Source organism: Marmota flaviventris, chromosome 1 (assembly GCF_047511675.1).
Source record: "Marmota flaviventris isolate mMarFla1 chromosome 1, mMarFla1.hap1, whole genome shotgun sequence".
NCBI lineage: Eukaryota > Metazoa > Chordata > Mammalia > Rodentia > Sciuridae > Marmota > Marmota flaviventris.
Window position 1 is genome coordinate 147,704,659 of NC_092498.1, and position 22,311 is coordinate 147,726,969.

At 38.5% G+C, this 22,311-nt stretch overlaps 1 pseudogene; it reads right to left on the reverse strand.

The window, feature by feature from the left end:
* Positions 1-6,320: 6,320 nt before the first annotated feature.
* On the reverse strand, positions 6,321-9,511 carry LOC114081784 (KH domain-containing RNA-binding protein QKI-like; annotated as a pseudogene).
* Positions 9,512-22,311: the final 12,800 nt, after the last annotated feature.

Consider the following 22,311-nt stretch of genomic DNA (forward strand, 5'->3'; position numbering starts at 1 on the left):
CTCATTTGTCCCTGTGATATCTTCTTTCACACACACACACACACACACACACACACAAACACATTTCTTCATCAGCAGTCTTGTATAGTAAAAGTGTCTAGTTTTTTTTCATTTTTTAATGCAATACACTTCTATCTACAATTTCATTACATGCATACAGCAAAAAGGAAATTATGGGTTTTACATCCTTCATGATAATTTTATATACAGGGAGGTTTAAAACAGTACTTCAACAGTTTGCCTAGTAATGTGACACAGAATGATTGTATCTTGTTCTCAAAATTTTAATAAGGAGGTATAAAATACAGGTTCAATAATTTTAAATCAAGTATCCATCTTTTAAAAAATAGTGTTGCAGCATTGTTCTTTGCATTACTTTTAAAACTTTTTAAGTTTTTCTCTCATGGCACAATCTTCTAATACTTCATATATGAGAGGAAATTTTTTTAAAAATTGCAACTTCTGCCCTTGGAAGGGCTCTGTAGTGACTGAATGGTATATGAATTTTTTATTGATTTTATATATTTACATATACAACAGTGGAATGTATTCCAACTCTTATTACACATATAGAGCACAATTTTTCATATCTTTGTATATTAAGTATATTCACACTAATTCATGCCTTAACACAATTACTTTCTGGGGTTTTTTTGCATTACAATTCTTATCCCACATATATACCACAATTTTTTCATATCTCAGGTTGCATATAAAGTATGTTGACCCCCAATTCAAGTCTTCATACATGTACTTTGAATAATGATGCCCATCACATTCCACCATCCTTTCTAATCCCCTGCCCCTCCCTTTACCTCCCACTCCTCTTTCCTATCTAGAATTCATCTAATCATCCCATGCTCCCCCTCCCTACCCCACTATGAGTCAGCCTCCTTGTATCAGAGAAAACATTTGGCATTTTTTTTGTGGATTGGCTAATTTCACTTAGCATTATCTTCTCCAATGCCATTCATTTACCTGCAAATGCCATGATTTTATTCTCTCTTATTGCTGAATAAAATTCTATTGTGTATATGTGCCACATTTTAAAATCCATTCATCCACTGAAGGGCATCTAGGTTGGCTCCACTGTTTAGCTATTGTGAATTGTGCTGCTATAAACATTGATGTGGCTGTGTCCCTGTTGTATGCTGTTTTTAATTCCTTTGGGTATAGTCCAAGGAGAAGGGATACCTGAGTCAAATGGTGGTTCCATTCCCAGATTTCCAAAGAATCTCCATACTGCTTTCCATATTGGCTGCACCAATTTGCAGTCCAACCAGGAATGTATGAGTGTAGATTTTTCTCCACATCCTTGCCAACATTTTTGTTGTTTGTCTTCATAATAGCTGTCATTCTGACTGGAGTGACATAATAACTTAGAGTAGATTTTTAGAGAGAGGGAGAGAGAGAGAGAGAGAATGAATTTATATATATATATATATATATATATATATATATATATATATATATATATATATTTTTTTTTTTTTTTTTTTTTAGTTTTCAGTGGACACAACATCTTTGTTTGTGGTGCTGAGGATCGAACCCAGGCCGCACGCATGCCAGGCGAGCGTGCTACCGCTTGAGCCACATCCCCAGCCCAAACTTAAAGTAGTTTTGATTTGCATTTCTCTAATTGCTATAGATGATGAGCATTTTTAAAATATATTTGTTGATTGATTGTGTATCCTCGTCTGAGAAGTGTTTTTTCAAGTCCTTGGCCCATGTGTTGATTGGGTTATTTGAGTTTTTTTTGTTTTATTTTGTTTTTTATGCTTAGCTTTTTGAGTTCTTTATATATCCTAGAGATTAGTGCTCCATCTGATGTGTGAGGGGTAAAAATTTGCTCCCAGGATGTAAGCTCTCTGTTCACCTCACAGGTTGTTTCTTTTGCTTCAAGAAACTTTTTGGTTTGATTCTATCCTATATATTGATTCTTGCTTTTAATTTTTGTGCTATAGGAGTCTTATTAAGGAAGTTGGGCCTAATCCCACATGATGAAGATTAGGGCCTACTTTTTTATTCTATTAGGCACAGAGTTTCAGGTTTCATTCCTAGGTTCTTGAACCATTTTGAGTTTAGTCTTGTGCAGGTAAAAGATAAGGGTTTAATTTCATATTGTTGCATATGGGTTTCCAGTTTTCCTAGTACCATTTTTTGAAGATGCTCTCTTTTCTCCAGTGCATGTTTTTAGGACCTTTTTTAAATATAAGATAATTGTAATTTGGGGGGTTACTCTCTGTGTCCTCTATTCTCAAAACTGATTTGGTGTGAATAGCATGCTGTTTTTGATACTATTGCTCTGTAGTATAGTTTAAGGTCTGGTATAGTGATGCCACCTGCTTCACTTATCCTGCTAAGGATTGCTTTAGCTATTCTGAGTCTCTTATTTTTCCATATGAATTTCATGATTGCTTTTTCTATTTCTATGAGGAATGCCATTGGAATTTTGATGAGAAATGCATTAAACATGTATAGTGCTTTTGGTAGTATAGTCATTTTGATAATATTAATTCTGCCTAACCAAGAACAAGGTAGATCTTTCCATCTTCTAAGGTCTTCTTTGATTTCTCTCTTTAGGCTTCTGTAGTTTTTATTATACAGATCTTTCACCTCTTTTGTTAAGTTGATTCCCAATTATCTTATTTTTTAGGTTATTGTGAATGGGGTAGTTTTCCTCATTTCCTTCTCAGAGGATTTGTCACTGATATACAGAAATGCCTTTGATTTATGGGTTTTGATTTTATATACTGCTACTTTGATGAATTCAATTACTAGTTCTAGAAATTTTCTGGTGGAGTTTTGGGGGTCTTCTAGGTATAGAATCATATTGTCAGCAAATAGTGCTAATTTAAGTTCTTCTTTTCCTATGTGTATTCCTTTAATTTCTTTCATCTGTCTAATTGCTCTGGCCAATGTTTCAAGAACTATGTTGAATAGAAGTGGTGAGAGAGGGCATTCCTGTCTTGTTCCAGATTTTAGAGGGAATGCGTTCAATTTTTGTCTGTTTAGAATGATGTTGGCCTGAGGATTAGCATAGATAGCCTTTAAAACGTTGAGATATGCTCCTGTTATCCTTAGTTTTTCTAGTGTTTTGAACTTAACTGGATGTTGTATTTTGTCAAATGTTTTTTCTGTGTCTATTGTGGTGACCATATGATTTTTACCTTTAAGTCTATTGATGTGGTGAGTTATATTTTTTGATTTCTGTATGTTGAACCAAACTTGCATCCCTGGGATGAATCCCACTTGATCATGGTGCACAAATTTTTTGATATGTTTTTGTATTAGATTTGCCAGAATTTTATTGAGAAATTTGCATCTATGTTCATTAGACATATTGGTCTAAAGTTTTCTTTTTTGATGTGTCTTTGCCTGGTTTGGAGATCAGGGTGATATTGGCGTCATAAAATGAGTTTGGAATGACTGCCTATTTTACTATATCCTGAAATAAATTGAAGAGTGTTGGTATTAGTTCTTCTTTAAAGGACTTGTAGAACTCACCTGTGTAAACATCCGGTCCTGGGCTTTTCGTGGTTGGTAAGCCTCTGATGGCATCTTTTATTTTCTCACTTGATATTGGTCTGTTTAAATTGTTTATATCTTCCTGACTCATTCTGGGCAGATCATATGACTTAAGAAATCTGTCAATGCCTTCAATGCCTTCGATTTTATTGGAGTTTAAGATTTCAAAATAATTTCTAATGATCCTCTGTATTTCTGTAGTGTCAGTTGTGATATTACCTTTTTCATCACGTATGCTGGTAATTTGAGCTCTCTCTTCTCTTCATTAGCGTGGCTAAGGGTCTATCAATTTTATTTATTTTTTCAAAGAACCAACTGTTTGTTTTGTCAATTTTTTAATTGTTCCTTTTATTTTGATTTCATTGATTCCAGCTCTAATTTTAATTATTTCTTGTCTTCTTCTGCTTTTGCTACTGATTTGTTCTTCTTTTCCTAGGGCTTTGAGATGTAGGGTGAGGTCATATATTTTTTGACTTTTTTTAAAGAAATAAAGTCCATGCAATGAATTTTCCTTTTAGTATTGCTTTCATAGTGTCCCAGAGATTTTGATATGTTGTGTCTATGTTCTCATTTACTTCTAAGAATTTTTTAATCTCCTTGATGTCTTCTGGAACCCATTATTCATTAAGTAGCATATTGTTTAGGCTCCAAGTGATGGAGAAAATTTTGTTTTTTATTTTGTTGTTGATTTCCAATTTCATTCCATTATGATCCAATAAAATGCATGGTAGTATCTCTAACTTTTTGTATTTGCTAAGAGTTGCTTTGTGGCACATTATATGGTCTATTTTAGAGAAGGATCCATGTGCTGCTGAGAGGAAAGTGTATGCACTTGGTGCAGGTTGAAATATTCTATATATGTCAGATAAGTCTAAGTTATTGATTGTGTTATTGAGTTCTATAGTTTCTTTATTCAGCTTATGTTTGGAAGATCTATCCAGTGATGAGAGAGGTCTGTTAAAGTCAACCAAGATTATTGTGTTGTGGTCTATTTGACTCTTGAACTTGAAAAGAGTTTGTTTGATGATCATAGCTGCACCAAGGTTTGGGGCATATATATTTATGATTGCTATGGTTTATTGGTGTAGGGTTCCTTGAGCAGTATGTAATGTCAATCTTTATCCGTTTTGATTAGCTTTGACTTGAAGTCTACTTTATTTGATATGAGTATAGAAACCCCTGCTTCCTTACACAGTCCATGTGAGTGGTATGATTTTTCCAAACCTATTACTTTCAGTTTGTATATGTCTTGTATATGTCTTTTCATATCAGATGAGTTACCTTCAGGCAGCATATTGTTGGGTCTTTTATGTTGTTGTTGTTGTTGAGTATAAGCCATTAACATTTAGGGTTACTATTGAGACATGGTTTGTATTTCCAGCCATATTTGTTTATTTTTGTTATTTAACTTGACTTGGTTTTCCTCTTTAATTAGTTTTTTCCTTTACTGCATACCTCCCTCTGTTGATTTTCATTGCTGTTTTTCATTTCCTGTTCATGAAATATTTTGCCAAGGATGTTTTGTAGCACCAGTTGTCTAGTTATAAATACTTTTAACTTTTGTTTAGCATGGAAGGTTTCTATTTCATTTTCAAATCTGAAGCTTAATTTTGCTGGATACAAGATTCTTGATTGGCACCAATTATCTTACAGAGCTTGATATATGTTGTTCCAGGATCTTCTAGCTTTCAGGGTCTGGGTTGAAAAATCTGCCATTATCCCAATTGGTTTTCCCCTATATGTAATCTTATTCCTTTTTCTCGTGGCTTTTACAATTCTCTCCTTATTCTGTATGCTGGGCATTTTCATTATACTGTGCCTTGATGTGGATCTGTTGTGATGTTGTACATTTGGCATCCTGTAGGTTTCTTGAATTTGGATTTCCAATTTATTCCTCATGTTTGGAAAGATTTCTGGTATTATTTCATTGAATAGATTGTATATTCCTGTGATTTGGTCCTCTATGCCTTCTTCTATCCCAATAACTCTTAAATTTTAGCTCTTAAATAACTCTGAAATTTTAAAAAATCATTTTTTGGACTTTTGTTCTTTGCATTACTTTTAAAACATCTTCTTAAGTTTTTCTCTCATGGCATAATCTTCGTATACTTCAGATATGAGAGGAAATGTATTTTTAAAAATGCACCTTCTGCCCTTGGAGGGCACTGTAGTGACTGAACAGTACATGAAATTTGAATACTTTTCAAATCACTTCACCAATGACTTGCCTGACCAAGTTCATGAATGTTGCATCAGCACACAGTTCATTCAGAGAGAGTGTGACTTTGCTATGAGAAGAAAAGTTTCCTAGAAGTCTTTCACTGTTACTCCCTCTGTCACTGTGTAGTCAAGGGCCATATGTCTCCCATGGAAGCCTTCTTACCAGTCTCTTGGGGTAGACATTGAAAGATGATCAGTGCTTGGAATGATTTGGTCCCTAATACCTTACTATTATTCAGTACAGGTTCTAGAACCACTTTCATCCACACAGGGGTGGAGTTGGTGGACAAAAAGCTGAGCTGGAAGACAATGTTTTATTTGTATTTTGTTTGTCTAGATGGTAAGACAAATGAACAAACAAGTCCCTCATCTTGCTGCACTGAGCACAGGCAAGCAAAGGCAATGATCACTTAAGTGAAAAGCAGGCAGGCTGGTCAGGTCATTATTGGGCAAAGAGTTCAGAGATAGAAGTTCATAGGTTAGTTGACAGTGTCAGCTCCACCTTCGGTCACAATCCTTTGGAAAGGATGGACACACATATTGTGCCTTCAAACTTTAGTAGACACTGTACCTCATACACCATTCAGTTCAATAGGGTACTCCAGGACTGAAGTGGCTGATGCCAATGTGTAAGGTATTTGTAGGGTGTGTAGATCAACCCAGCCTCTGGCCCTGGAGGGACAATCACAGCAGTAGTGTGAGGAATTCCTTTTGGCATGACAGAGGTCTGTATTTGTCTGATCAAAGGCATTATGGTAGGGTCAGCTAGAGAAGAGTACTCAGGGTCACTGGTATGTGCAGCCCCAGTTATGATCCTTGGAGCAGCCAGGGCTGTTGCCACAAGAGAAAAGGCAAGGGCTGGTGATTTAATGTTGGCATCTCTGCAGGTGTCATTCAGAATCAGAAGCTCATAACTGCTGTCTTTAGTTTTACTTTGCTCTATTCTGAGCATCTCCTACAGTGATTAGTACATCTGAATCTTCATGTATATGCCCCCGATTCAGATTGTTCTATTTGCTCCTCCTTCGCTTTATCTCTTTCTGAGCCTTTGCCTCAGGCCATTGTTTTACATCCATTTTCTGTCTCAAGCTCTTTAGCTGTAAATCCTCTGGGGCCAAAGTTCCTACCAAGAAAATTAAAGTCTAGATATTTAAATTTTTTGAATTTTTTTTACACAAATAGAGCACAGCTTTTCATTTCTCTGGTTGCACATGATGCAGAGTCACTCCATTTGTTAAATCATACCATACAAAGGGTAGTAATGTCTTTCTCATTCCACCATCTCACCCCCACACACCCTCCCCTCAACCTGCTCTCCTCTGCTCAATCCAAAATTTCTCATTCTTTCCTTGACTCTCCCCCAGAATATTATGGACCTGATCCACTTATCAGAGAATATATTTGGAACTTATTTTGTTCCATGATAGTCTCCAACTCTGTCCATTTACCTGCCAATTTTATAATTTCATTCTTCTTTAAGGCTCAGTAATATTCCACTCTGCATATGTACCAGTTTGTTTATACATTCAACTGTTGAAGGGCAACTAGGTTGTTTCCATGGATTACCTACTGTGAATTCAGCTGCTATGATCACTGATGTCACTGCATTACTATGGTGTGCTGGTTTTAAGTCTTTTGCATATACACTTAGGAGTGGGAAAGCTGGGTCAAATGGTGGTTCCCTCAAAGTTTTCTAAGGAATCTCCAATCTGCTTTCCAAAGTGGTCACACCATTTTTTTAGTCACAAAAATTTGAATATTCTTTTACAGACACATTTAGTTTCTCTCATAACTGAATAATAGTTCCCACATGGAGGCTTGTACATGAACTACAGTGAAAGTTGAGGAATGTGCATATAGTACACTATAAGGAGATATAGTGACATATGCCACAGTGGTTCTGGTGGCTCAGCTGTATGGACAACCTTATCCCCTAGATGTATGCTAATAGAGGAATTGGTGATAGGAGACAAAATCTGCTGTTTAGGGCAAGCCCCACAGAAGAATCCTAATGTAGACCATGGGAGTTTGGGAACAGTCATGTCACCTTCTGTAGAGAATTACACACCTTTTGAATTACAGCTCATGCTGCAAAGCCTGTTGCTGGTAGGTACAAAACAACACCAGTCATCACTTGAACATGAGGCCATAACTGTGTGATTTGCCAGTCAGAAGGTCAAGGAGGCTCAGCATAGTGGATAATTTGCATCTGGGAAGGAGCAAGAGCAAGACTTCATCCCAATACTCTGCATGGGCACATGGTAAAGGCCCCATATCTCCAAGTTTCCAGTACCAGACACTCTCCCAGGAGTCCCATGTATGTCCCATGGGTGGAGATGAAGCTTTGGGTACAAGGTGAGTGTGACACTACTGCTACCTGAGGGCTCCAGTTCAACAATGTCTAATAATAATAGAGTGAACCCTGATTATGCAATGTCTCCTAACCACATTAAAATTAAAAAGACATGCATAATTATTTTAATAATGTTATATAACCCACTATATCAAAGAAGTATCATTTCCACAAAGATTGGATGAACAATATTTGTGATATAATTTACATTCTTTTTCTCATGTAGTTTCTTTGAAATATGTTACATGTTAATTTGGACAGTAAAATTTCCTCAGAAACGTCTGATTTGTTTTCTATTTTCTCATTTACATTTGTTAAGGTAGATTTACTTAACCAAATAACCAAAGCATGATTGGTAATTTTCTAACCACTGAGTTGTTAACAGAAATAACATTTACCCTTTGATATTTACAACCACATAATATAAATATGATTCATGATTTTTAGAATAAATTCAACTTTGAAGGAAAATGATGTTTGTTTTCAAAACTATCTTATGAAAGTCCATAATTTAAGTAATATACTAACACAACATTTCTAAATTTATATAGTATTTCTAAATCTATATAGTATAATTGCTTAAGTTTTTATTTCTTCTTTTTAGATATACATGATAGTAGAGTGGTTTGGGATATATATATATATATATATATATATATATATATATATACACACACACATATATGGAATATATTTTACCATTCTTATGGTTATACGTGATGCACAGTTACACTAGTTGTATATTCATATATAAAGATAGAAGTTATATAAATAATCTAATTTGGGGGTATAAAAAAGCAGTCTTTTCACTGTTCACTGTTACAAGCTCCTGCTGTGGTTATGTTTGTGTTCATAGAAATGCAATGTTGATTTTAAGTGACTTTTTTGATCATCATGCTTTTAGAGTAAAAAAAATAAACTCTTGTGTTTGCAATGTCAAAAACAGCATGAAGGTATTTTGGTGCCAGGTCAAATTCAACAAAGAGTGACCTGAGAAGGAAATGATCCTGATGATGAGGTGGATCTTAATTCAATTGGTGTATCTCAGGTGGCTTCCTTCCCTAGACATACATATGTTTTCCCAAGCAGCTCATGAACACAATGCCCATGCTTTCATGAAGAGAGATTATTCATGTGGTCATGAGAACATATCTCCACTCACAGAGGTGACCTGCCTATAGCCAGGAGGCAACAGCAGAATCCAACCCTGAGTTCTAATATGAGGTTATTTCCTATGGGAAGCAGCAGGTTCCTCAGAGCAGATTGATGACACTAGACCTTACATCATGGCAGACTGACATTAGTTCTCAGTGAAACATGCATTTACCCTTGAGGGAGCTTGTTTTCCTTGCCTGCAGTGCTTCTGCCAAAACTGTTATCCATGGACTTAGTGAACACCTTAACCACCATCGTGGTATTCAACATGGGGCTTCTGAGCACAATGCTTATGTCACAGCCAATAAAGGGCAGTGATCAAGCCACATTCCTGCCATTACTACTCTTACATTTCCCCAACATCCTAAAACACCAGGTCTGACAAAAAGGTTGACTGGCTTTTGAGGAGTCAAAGATGAATTTTGGTGACTGGTTTCACCCATATCCAATACATGATGATGTTTGTGGCATAGGCAGGATTCCTGGAGCTGGAATGAGGGCCTGGGACTTGGAGTTACTTCACACACTAGTGACTCACTAGCACAATGTTTGCTTCCCATTTCAGTAATTCAACCCTATATTGGTCTAGTGCAGAGGACTTAGTTCCAAATGGAGGACACAAGAATGACTGCTGTAACCTGTGTCCAAGCCTCCCTTTTTCTACTCATGACAAAGAATCACTAGACCGAGTTGGGGCTATTGGGACATGATTGGTTTGATAATCAGGGGAATTAGGTTGCTACTGCTGACTCAAAATAAGGAGGCAATGCATGGAAAGAAGCATGTCTCTATTCCTTCCTTAGACTGCAGTTAAGGACAGAAAACCAACACAATCCACTTCAGCAGGGCTATTGGTGCACCTATGTTGTCTGCAGTAATGGTTTGGGCCATTCCATCTGGCACTACTAGCTAGAGATCCACACTAGCCAAAGCACTTTTTGGTGGTCAAGGGACTTAGAAATGGGGAGTGAAGAAAGTATGAATGGTGAACACAGGAATTAGAATTCTATGGGAAAATATTTATTTTAATGTGAATGTATTTGAATATAATTTCCTTCCTCTGTCTGCTCCTAGTGTCATCTAACATAAGTGTGTTAAAAATAGGTAACTTTAGCCGAGCATGGTGACACATGCCTGTAATTCCAGCTGCTCAGGAGACTGAGGCAAGAGAATCATGAGATCAAAGCCAGCATGAACAAAAGCAAGGCATAAGCTATTCAGTGAGACCCCATTTTTAAATAAAATACAAGATAGTGCTGGGGACGTGGCTCAGTGCTCTAGGGATCCTGAGTTCAATCCCTGGTACCAAAAAGAAAAAAAAAAAGTTAACTTTATATTTCAATATTTAACTTACAGGATATCTAAATGGAGGGAAATGAACATACTTGAGGTCAAAAAGTATATTTTATTGTCTTATTGGAAAAAGATGAGCATTTTTTTGTTTTGGCGGTTTGTTGGATAATTTTATCTTAGTGGATGTGGTCTGGATATCATATGGATATAGGAATGAGTTTCTGGTTATCACAGGTGGGATATGGTGCCTTTTTGAGTTACAAATTTCAAAGCATCAGTTTATTTCTCAAAATTGATTATATGTATATTTCTGGTAGAAGGAGGAATGCTTTCTGTTATACTAGCCATGGAGGATAAAAGTGAAGCCCTGCAATCCTGTGACTTATGCCTGCATATGTGTATCTGTTGAGCCACTACATAGAGAGGAGAGCTCAGGTTGTTCACATGTCCTTGGATTCACCTCCAGCATGGTTCTTGATACTTCAATTCTTTCATAATCCACAGTAACTAGAACATCTGACTCCATGTTCATTTTACCTAATGTAAGGAATGAGTAGTACTAGATGGGGCATCTGTATATTTACCACAGAATTTAGCAGCATAGAGCAGCTTTCTGAGTATAGAATGGCCTTCCTGGTCCATGATTAGTTAGATATGTTGCTGATGTGATGAAAACCCAACAAGAACAATTTAGAGGAGGAATTTTCCCCCCTCGTGCTTTCAGAAGTGTCAGTCCATATAGGGCCATCTCCATTGCTCTGGCCCAAAGTGAGGTAGAATATCATGGCCAGATGACATGGAAAAGAAAAGCAACTTGAGTCATGACCATCAGAAAGCAGAGAGACCTCAGCTCACCAAGAACACAATATAAACCCCAATGTCCCATCCCCAGTGACAACCTCATTCAGCCATAGGCCACCTGCATATAGTTACCACCTATATCATTGGATTAACCATGGATTAATTTACACCTCACAACCTCTTCATTTTTCCTCTCAAGATTCTTGCATTGTCTCACACAGGAGCTTTTGTGGGACATCTATATCCAAACCATAAGAGTCCCTGAATGCCCATGTGGGAGATCTCTCTTCATTGATTTCTGTCCTCAAATGCACAGCACAGCTGGGAGACCTCTCTCATTCATCTATAGATTTTTGAGGTAAGTGTGTGTTTGGTCACCATGCAAATTATGAATCCTCTGGGCATAATACTAATAGGAAGACACTCGAATCAACTGTGGGGACCAAAGAAGATTCTGAGGAGTTGGAGGTTCAGCATTCAAACTTCTTCAGTCTTCTTTGGGCAAAGTACCACCCTTGACTTCCCTGAACAATGGTTATAATCACTTACCAGTTGGTGACACTTTTGCCACTCTTCCAATTCTTCTGAGCTGTTTTTTTTTTTTTTTTTTAATCTGGGTCTAGTTTAGATGGTCTGTTGCCCTTCCATGTTCCTGTCCATGGGCAGGGTAGCTCCCTACTGAGAGACCACTGATGACAAGTGACTCAGCATAAGGACACCATGGACCCTCACATTCCTCATAGTTCTCTCAGTAGCTCCCAGATGGACTTTAGTTTCCTCTTTGGCATTTCATTTAATGTTCCTCTTGTTGTTGACATGCTTTTATGCATTTCACATGTTATACATTGTTTACTTATTCAACGTATTCATTACTTTTTCATTTACTTATTCATTGTTTACTTATACGTTTATGGATTTACTACCAATTTTAGCCTCAAACATTGTTTTTGACACATCTCGTTCTGCAATGTACCATTAATAGCCATGTTTATTTTAATCATCCATGTTTTATGTGGCATGTCTAAAAGCACCAGAATTCAGCCCTGATGGACAAAACAACTTTAAGTCCCTTATTGTCTGTGAAATTCATCAGTGTCATAGTTTCTAGGGCTGAGATCTTAAAAATAATTTGTCAGGATTCCTCAAGCAGAGATGATCCTGCCTCTGAACCAAGGTGTATTCCAGGTTCAGGGCTATGAATTGAGGCTGGTGAGAGTCAGTGTCACTTTGAGAGTCTCCTCAAGGAGACAGTCCATACTCCATGCAGGGAGAAGTGAACAAGTGCCCCCTTTGCTCATGCAAGAACACATAGAAAATTATTCCTGAAGTAAGAATTTGGCTGGAGGTGGGAGGAAATTCCAGATAAGACACTGCAGGCATGTTTGGAAGACCCTAGGATAGAGAAGCCTTCCCAGGGATGACTTCTGGACAGTGGTAAATAGTTCCCTGAGATTAGCAGGAGGCCCATGCAGTCATGCTGGGAGAAGAAAATAGACCCTAGGAGCCCCATCTTCTCACACTGTTCTTCCATGCTTACACATACAATCAGCCTCCTTCAGTGCATTTCCCAGGTGAGGTCCTCTCTGTGCCTTGGCTCTTGCCTGTGTCCTGGGGATGACCCTGTGTTAGTCTGACCCTCAGAATGTGGTCACTGCAGCCCCAGATACAGTTTATACTCTCCTGATGCCCATTCAGGGACTGAAGTTGGACTCCTCCTTTTCACGCCCAGGGCTGACCTCACTCTTGAAATCTGCCTATGCAACCGCAGCTTCTCTCTTGGCTTCCTCTGAATGCCCTTCCACTGACACTTGCTGGTTAAGGATTAACAGACTAGCAGCCCCCCTCCAGAGGACCCCAGATCTTCTGTCACTGGAGAGCCTGTTGTCAGGATGCCCAGCCTCACTCTGTGCCAGTTGTGCCAAAACGTACCCTGTCCTATGTCTCAGATTACTGGCATACACAATGCACGGGAAGTCATGGCAGGTCAAGTTCCTGTTACCAGGGGCTTTCTTTCTGTTAGAAGAAACTCAAGCCTATCTCCCCACATGCAAGAGTTTAGAGAAATTTTGTCAAACCTTGTGCAGATGCTGGCTTCTTAGGTACTTTGAAACCAAAACTCATGTGTTCCATCTAATGTCATCCCAGATAATGACAGACTTCTGCCAATGTGCTGATGTCTACATGTGTTTTACCTTTCCTTAAGTTCCTTACTTATTCACTACCATCTCCCATCGTGATTGGTTTATTTTTCTCCATCATACCACTTTGGTTACCTTTCATATCCTTTTATCTACATTTTACATTTATTTTCATAGTGGTTTCTACATGCTTTACACCAACTACTTTACATCAATACCAACATAGTTTGCAAGGATGCTGCCTGAGTTCTACTACCATGTTCCCTCTCTTCCTACCTTCACCTATTCTTGCATATGATGCTGTTGTCACAAGTGTGATGTGCATACTGACATTCTTGTGCTCATTTCCATTCTTGATTCAAATCATGAACGTTTTTCTCCTGTCTTTTAATTCATATGGTAAAATGGTAATTATTTCAGATGTTTGTTAGAATGATGGAAAGCTAACACAACAAGAATGCAGAACCACAGTCTAATCCCTGCATGCCCCCTCCTGTAGCTGCCCCTGCAGCCTTCCACTGGATGCCAGGCCTCCTCCCTGCAGAAGAGTTTCAACTCTTTCTGGTCCTCAGTTCCCGGTTGGTCTCTGCTGCCCCCTATTGAACTCTCTCTGTCAGGGAGCATTCTAAGCAGTTGGATGGAGAGTTTGAAGTTAAAGAATTGAAATTGCCCTAAACACCACCATTGGGTATCAGGCTGACTCCATGCCAAGTATAAAATGCCTGGTTCTCTTAGGTCTCTGCCTTGTACTGGTCAAGTGCCCGGACACAGACTTACACAAACATGCTCTGTGTCTTAAGATGAGAAACCCTTCCTCTCTGTAACCCCACTAACTCATCAATACAAGAAACTAGAAGATCCTTGCCAGGATGGTAAGTCAGGTACCTGAGGGAGAGCTATGAAAGGGTCTACCCATATCGCCAAAGATCACCACAGGTGCCAGGGTTCTTAGGTTCTCAGAGGCCGCTCCAAGGGACTTGGATCTAGAGAGCTAGACCTGAGAATTGTGAGACTCAGAACCATTGTTATGCCCCCAGACAAATACTCAGTCATCCTCTGCCTCAGAATCCCCAATTCTCCACTCTTCAGTGGGACAATCACATGACATGAGAAGAACCATTGGGGATAAAATGGAGCAGGAAGCTGAAGACACCTGGGCCTAGGAAAGATGCATGTCCTATAGCCACAGGCAGAGTCTCTGAGGCCTGTGAGTAGAAATCAGGCAGCAGGAGGCTAGAGCAAGTCCTTCGGACAGGGGAGGAACTAGAATGGCATACCTATCCCTTTTTCCCAGGAGAGACAAGCCAGGCTTCACTGAGAAAAGGGCCAGCTAGACCAAGACTCCTCTGTCACTGCCAAAATTCAGCTCTCAGTGTATGTATGTCAGTCTGGAGCAGGGGAAGGCATGGGCATCTAGAGATGCACCTGCAACAGCTGGGGAGATCCCCTGCCAGTCCCCTGAGAATTTCCCAGGATCAAGCCAGACCTGGATTTCTGAATTTCTCAGTGTGGCCACCATGTGAGGATGTGGTCTATGGTGAGACATTTGCTGCAGGTGCAGGAGCTAGAGGTGGGGAGGGGACTTTTGGCTGGGTGATGGTATAGCTGGGGATGCTATGTTTAGGGACAGTCCCTTTTTTTTCTCCTGCCATGTTGGATCTCTAAGCAATGACAATTTGATATTTGCAAATCAGGACTATTTTCCTTGAATAAATTACTGCCTGTGCTCAGTGTTGAAATACTGAAATTCAGCAGTGGAGGTGTTTCTTTTCATGATGGGAGTTGCTAGTTGAAGAAGGATGCTCTGTGTTCACTGCTGGGAGTTTACAGTATGTTACTGAGGAAGGATGTTCTGCCTCATTGCAGGGATTTCAGCTAGGAGCTCAGTAAGAGAGTCTAGGAAGAATTACCTCCCCTCCTGGCCCTATCATTGTATAATATGCAACTAGACCATAATAGGAAAAAAATCATGATCTTTATTGTTGAGATCTAGAAATTGGAAAACATCATGACTTGAATATCATTATCCAGCCTTCCCTCTGCAGAACACCTGCCCATCTGGAAACACCCGTGAATCACTAACATAAGCCCCCTGAGATCAGCTTCCTAAGAGGTAGGGCTTTGGATACAGAATTCCCACTTTCTTCTCACTGAGCCACTTTTTAAATAAAATCACTTTCTTTTCCTCAACTACTTAGCTGTCAACTTGACTGGACAGTTGTGGGACAAACAGCTGGATCTTAACTCTGTTAACAATATAGAACTCTGAAATAATCTTGCCCCTGAAATCACATTTGTACAGGCAACTCAGAGCATCTCTCTTTCATTATTCCTGCATCTTCTAACATTGCCAAATCAGAAAACCTGGAATTGCTCACGCCCCAAAGAAGACAACTTCAAATCTGGCATTTGTGACTATTCTTCTTAAGCTAGCCTCCTACTTTCAAAAGAATACCATTTTCTCAGCCAGGTGCAGTGGCACTTGCCTGTAATCCCAGCAGTTACAGAGGCTGAGGCAGGAGGATCACAAGTTCAAAGCCAGCCTCAGCAATGGCAAAAAGCTTAGCAACTCAGTGATACCCTGTCTCTAACTAAAATACAAAGTAGAGCTGGGAATGTGGCTCACTGGTTCAATCCCTGGTACAAAAGAAAAGAATACCATTTATCATTTTCACTACATTAACCATAGCCATTGCTTAATAGAAGAATCTAAGATGCCAGGGGATACACACAGAGCTCAATCTCAGTGCACACAATATGCAGGCACAAGCACAGCCATAAAATTAGTATTTACTAGAGTCTTGACTTGACACACTCCTTCAGTACTGTCATCCTTCTCATGGGACTCAGTATCATATCTTTAGACAGGATCTCATCATTATACAGTCTTTATGCATTGCATCTATTAGACCTTTTATAGAAAGTTAAAAATACAGCTACACAAGCAAGAATAAATTTATATTAGAGAAAACGATGTTAGTGGTGGTGGGGGAGCCCCACCCAACCAACTTGGGTGTTACAATTCTGGGTCACAGACTTCTGAAAATACACTATTTCTAAATCATAATTAAATCAGTGACTTTTTCTTTTTGATATTAAATATTCAGGGACTGAACAGGGCAAGGGCTCGACCACTGAGCTACATTCCTGCCCTTTTTATTTTTAGGCAGGCTTCACCAAGTTGCCTCAACTGCCCTCAAATTTCTTATCCTCCTGCCTTAGCCTGTGTAGCTGGGATTATAGGTGCACACCATAACAACAGCTAAATCTAACTTTTAAAGATAGGGTTGTCTTCTACAGAGACTACATCAGTCAGCATTACTTGCCAGGTAGTACAGCTCAGCAAGATGTACAGGTGAACGGGGCATAAGCCTTTGGCAATTTTTCCATCTGCTTTGGCTGACTAAAGCACTCTGAGAACTTTTAAGAACACTTGCACTAATGGGGAAGGGCAAATCCTTACCCCTTTTTTAAATTTTCAGTTACAGATCTACACCCAACATTTCTTCTCAGTCTTTACCCCTAAGCTCATACTTCCTTTTTTCCAGGAAGAAAAGACATTTTTAAAACAAGTTGTCACAAACACCTTCTTACGCTTATGCTGCAATTCCCAAATGGCAAAGTGCCTTTCCTCCCAACCAAAAATAGTGATCCTGCTAGACCCTTCCACATCACTCATCAACAAGGACCTCACAAATGATAAACTGTCACAGGATTCTGGCACCAGGTGTTTCTTAAGCACCTGGGAAATTCAAGAGTTCTCACACCCCAAAGAAGACAACTTCAAATCTGACATTTGTGACTATTCTTCTTAAGCTAGCCTCCTAGTTTCAATTCTTAAGATACTGATGTAGGTATAGATGTCTTTTCCTTTAAGAGATTTGTAGTTATTTAGAAAAGCACCTGGGATTTACTTTGTGCCTGTCCTAGAACTTTCTCATGGTATGCAGTTCACTGATTTTGCAGTTTGCAACTCCATCAGAGCCTCTCATACCTCCAGCCCACCCAATCCAGCTTCTTCCAGGCTCCCCCATCCCAGAGGATGATGCCATCATCCACCCATTTTCTCTCCTTTTTCTGGCACCCATAAGATCCACACCATCCACAAGTCCTGCCCATTCCTATTCACCTCTTCAAGCCAGGACACCACCATTTACATGAGTCCCATTAACAACCTCCTCATTGGGTGCCTTACCTCCATTTTTATGTGGACACTGCCCACGCTTTGTACATATTGATAAAATAGTATTAAAAAACAGATCACTTGAACTTGGGATGTGGCTAGTGGTAGAGTGCTTGCTTAGCATGCTCAAGGACCCAGGTTCAATCCCAGGGCCACCACAAAATAAAACAAACCAAACAATAAAACTCCCCCCCAAAAAAGAAAAAAACAGATCACTTGATTCATCTACATAACACCACATGATCTCAGAAAAGTCCAATTTGTCCCAGGGAACAAAGTTCTATACGAGGTGTCCCCTGCCTCGCCCTCCAATAAGGGTGCAGCCCCTGCCTGCTCCTACACCTCCTGCCCTGTATTCACCTTACTTCTCTAGAGAACACACCAGCTGTTTGAGATAGGGACACACCAGGCCCATCCTGAAAAGTGTGTCTTTGTGCCTCCATCATCCCCATCATGCTCCTCTCGCTGATCTGCACACAGCTCACTCCTGACATGTATATTTCAGCTTCTCAGAAGTTTTCCTTGACCATGCAATCTAAAGAGCCATGAGAGAGTCCCCATAACTCAGAATACTATCAGAATAGATTCATCTTGTCTGCCTGCTGTGAGAACCCAAGTTCCTCATTCAGGAGACTCACTGTCCTAGCATGCACAGCCAAGATGCAACTGAGGCACTAACTGCTTTGTGGAGAAAGTACACAAGCACTGAAGGTGGCCCATATGCCAGGGTAACATTGTCACTGGGCCATTCCCTTTGTTGCCCATTAGAGTGCAGTGTATTTCCAATGGCTCCACATGGGTATATTTTGGGTTCTTATAAACAAATGAAGTTCTATTCCTTATCATCCATCTGCAACTTGTTTCTAGTTGCTCCAAGTGTCTGGCTTTCTTTAAATGATCATTTTTTCATTTGCCAAAACTAGAAAGTCAACCATGTCAACAGGCGCCCCCTGGTTTACTGAGCTAAGTTTACTTATTTCTTTGTGAACACTCAAATTTGGGATTGGGGAACCATTGAAATGTAAGCCTCAGCACATCACTGAAATCACATCAAATGTAATTCATCATTTTTACTCTTTTTGCACCAAGTACTACAGAGCTAACAATTCTAGACAAGTACATTTTTCTTTTCTTTTTTTAAAGAGAGAGAGAGAGAATTATTTAATATTTATTTATTTTGTAGTTTTTGGTGGACACAACATCTTTATTTTATTTTTATGTGGTACTGAGGATCAAACCCAGTGCCCCGTGCATGCCAGGCAAGCATGCTAATGTTTGAGCCACATCCCCATCCCAAGACAAGTAACATTTTTCTATCTAAAAAGTGACCATACTTTATTTTTATCCAATAGTCCATCTACATGTTGAAAACTATTCTAGCCACTTCTAAGGCTGACAGAGCGGCCCTGCTGGAGCTGTCTAATGATGCCACTTTGCCCCCTACATAGGCACTTGAACACATGGATAATAGATGAAGCAGCCTCAGTCCCCAAAGGGGACCATGTTCATACTGTATATCTAAGGTTCCTAAATAAGACTTCAGAGAATTTGATTCTACTAAGGTTAAAAATTCTAAGGTTCAAATATATTTTATAAATAAAATTTCCTACCTGCTGGTAGAGGTCCACAATGCTGGTTTGGCTGCCATGTGTTTTTTTAAATGTATCTCTGGGAGTCTGATCCCAGTTGACAGCATCCACCCTGTAGGTTCTGTTGTTGTATCTGTGGTGTAATCCCAACATAAGAGGGTATTCCTGACTTAGTCATTGCATACAAAAGTATTTTTAATCCTCCAAGTAATTGTAGGATCTATCGATACTCAATTCACATACTGTACAACTCACCCATTTAAGTGGATTAGCCAATGGATTTCATTGCATCTGCAGAGGTGTACAATCAACAATCTTAGTATATTTCTACCTCCCAAGAAAGAGCATCATAACCATAAGCAAGCAGTCATTTCTACCACAGTCTCCTAACCCTAAGTCAGCTAGACATCAACTTTCTACCTCCTAAGAGTTGCCTTCTCAAGGATCATGTGAATTGAACTATACATGTAATCTTTCCTGACTTTCACTTAGCTTTATGTTTTCAAGGTTAATTTGGGTGGTAGCAAGTGTTGGTAACTGATTCCTTTCTATTACCAAGTAATGTCCTATTGTAACCAGAAGCAATGGCCCATGTCTGTAATCCCAGAGACTAGAAAGACTGAGTCAGGAGGATGGCAAGTTCCAGGCCAGCCTGAGCAACTTAGCAAGACCCTGTCACAAAAGAAAACAAAGGACTGGGACCTTAGCTCAGTGTTAGAGCACTTGCCTAGCATGGGTGAGGCCCTGCGTTTTGTCTCTAATATCAAAATCTTCTATACCTACAATGCATATGTATACACACAAATACACACATATTTTATGTTGGGTGGATATATCACATTTGTTTATATACCAGTTGATGGACCTTAGGGTTATTTATACTTTTGGTTATTATGAATAACGTTATGGACCATTCAAGTATCAAATTTGGCAGACAAAAATTTCCATTACTTGGGGTGGGGCTGTGGCTCAGTGGTAGAGTACTTGCCTAGCATGTGTGAGGCAAAGGATATAAATAGATAAAATAAAGGTCTCTCAACTAATAAAAATATTTTTTTAAAAAATTTTTAGTTTTCAATTCTTTTAGGTATATAACTAAGAGTGGAATCTCTGGGTCATATGGTGTGCTAACTTTATTCTGACATTTCCTCAAATAATATTGTTCAAAAAACTATATTATTTTGTGTTTCTATTGCAATGTAGGAAGGTTGGTTCTACATTTCCCAAATTCTTACCAAGTTGTTAATATCTGGTTTTATTTTAGCTATCCTCGTGGATGTGAATAGTACCTTATTTTGAGTCTCACTGGCAGGTGATGTTGGGCATTTTTTTATGTGCTCACTGGCCAGAATATCTGCTTTGGAGGAAGGTCTCTAGAGAAAGGTCTACTCAGATGATGTGTCCATTTTTTGAACATTGGCTGTCTTTGTGTTGGGTTCTGTTCTTTATATATTCTGGATATATCTTCTTTTAAGACATGTTATTTGCACATATTTTGTCCTTGTCTGTCAGTTGTCTTTCCACTTTTTTGACAATATACTTTGAACAAAAGTTGTTAACTTGAAGTTCAATCTACACATATTGTTCTTTATCTCTGTGCTCTTGGTGTCCTATCCAAGAAGAGTTTGCCTAATATAGTCAAAATTTACTCCTATACCTTCAAAGAAAATTCCTCTTTTAGCTCTTACATACATATAGGTCTATTTTGAGTTAGTTCTTGATTTAAATTTGGGTAAACTTTGTGCATTATGTGAGGGGTCAGGTGGATATCCAGTCACCCCAGCATATAACTGAGAAGACGTTTCCCCCTTGTTGAATTGTCTTGACATTCCTGTCAAACTAAGTAACTGCAAAGATAAAGGCCAACTTCTGGACTCAGCTCTATTACAGTGGCCTGCAGGTCAATCTTTGTGCAGGTATTACCCTGCTCAATTATTGTCACTTTTTAATAAGGTTCACAGTTGGGAAATGTGAGTTCTCCAACTTTGTTCTTTGAAGATTGCTTTGGTAAAGTAATTGGTTATTCAAATCCACAGTCTTATCAAGTTAATACTACTTGTGTAGAATAAAAATTAAGATAAAATGTTCCAATAAAAAGTAGCCAATGCATTATACATAAGTTCTGATTTTAAAAATAACCTGTCATTCACCCAAAAAATAAAAAGAGAAAAGAAATGCAGAAAAAACATGCTGTTCTGGGCAAGATGACCCAATGAATGGGCATCAGGGACTGAGGGAGAGTACAGCCTAGAGCCCCTCTACCAGGCTGTTTACCAGGTGAGAAGAGCAGCAAATAGTTTTTATGATGTATAGTTCACACTATTTCTAGTCTTAAACTGCAACCTTCAGTGATTCAAGAAATACAGGAACATCTTTTCTTTGGGCAGAAGCAGTAATCAAATTGATGATTGCATAATTTTAAAAACAAAAAATTAGACTTACTTTGTAAAAAAATTTAACCCAACTAATTCTTTGTCTACTTTCTCTTTGGTATTTCTTGCATTTTTTTTTTCAAATATCTTCATTACAAAATCATAAGTAGTTTCCATTCAGAGTACTTCATAACTCAGGTTGGCACACAGAGTAAGGCTGTTTTCATACTGAAGACCTTCAAATAAAGATTACCTATAAGGAGCATATCACTTTGTTAACTGTCATTCCCAGACAGTCTTAATGCATCAGCCCTAATATATATACATATATGTAGATAGATAGATAGATAGATATAGATATAGATATATGTAGATATATACATATGTACATGTATTATATATTTTATATTATACATATATACACATATATGTACATATCAACAAATAATATAGATACATAAAATAAGTATAATTACTATTAAAATGTTTTTCAGAGAGAAAATTATTAATCAATTTTAATTGATTTAGGCTTCCTACATTGTTTATTCAATAACTGAATACTGGGGTCCATCCCTAATATCAAAATCTTATATAAATACAATGTATATGTATACACACATATCCATACATATTTTCTTTTGGATGGACATATCCCATTTGTTTATCGGTATACCATTTG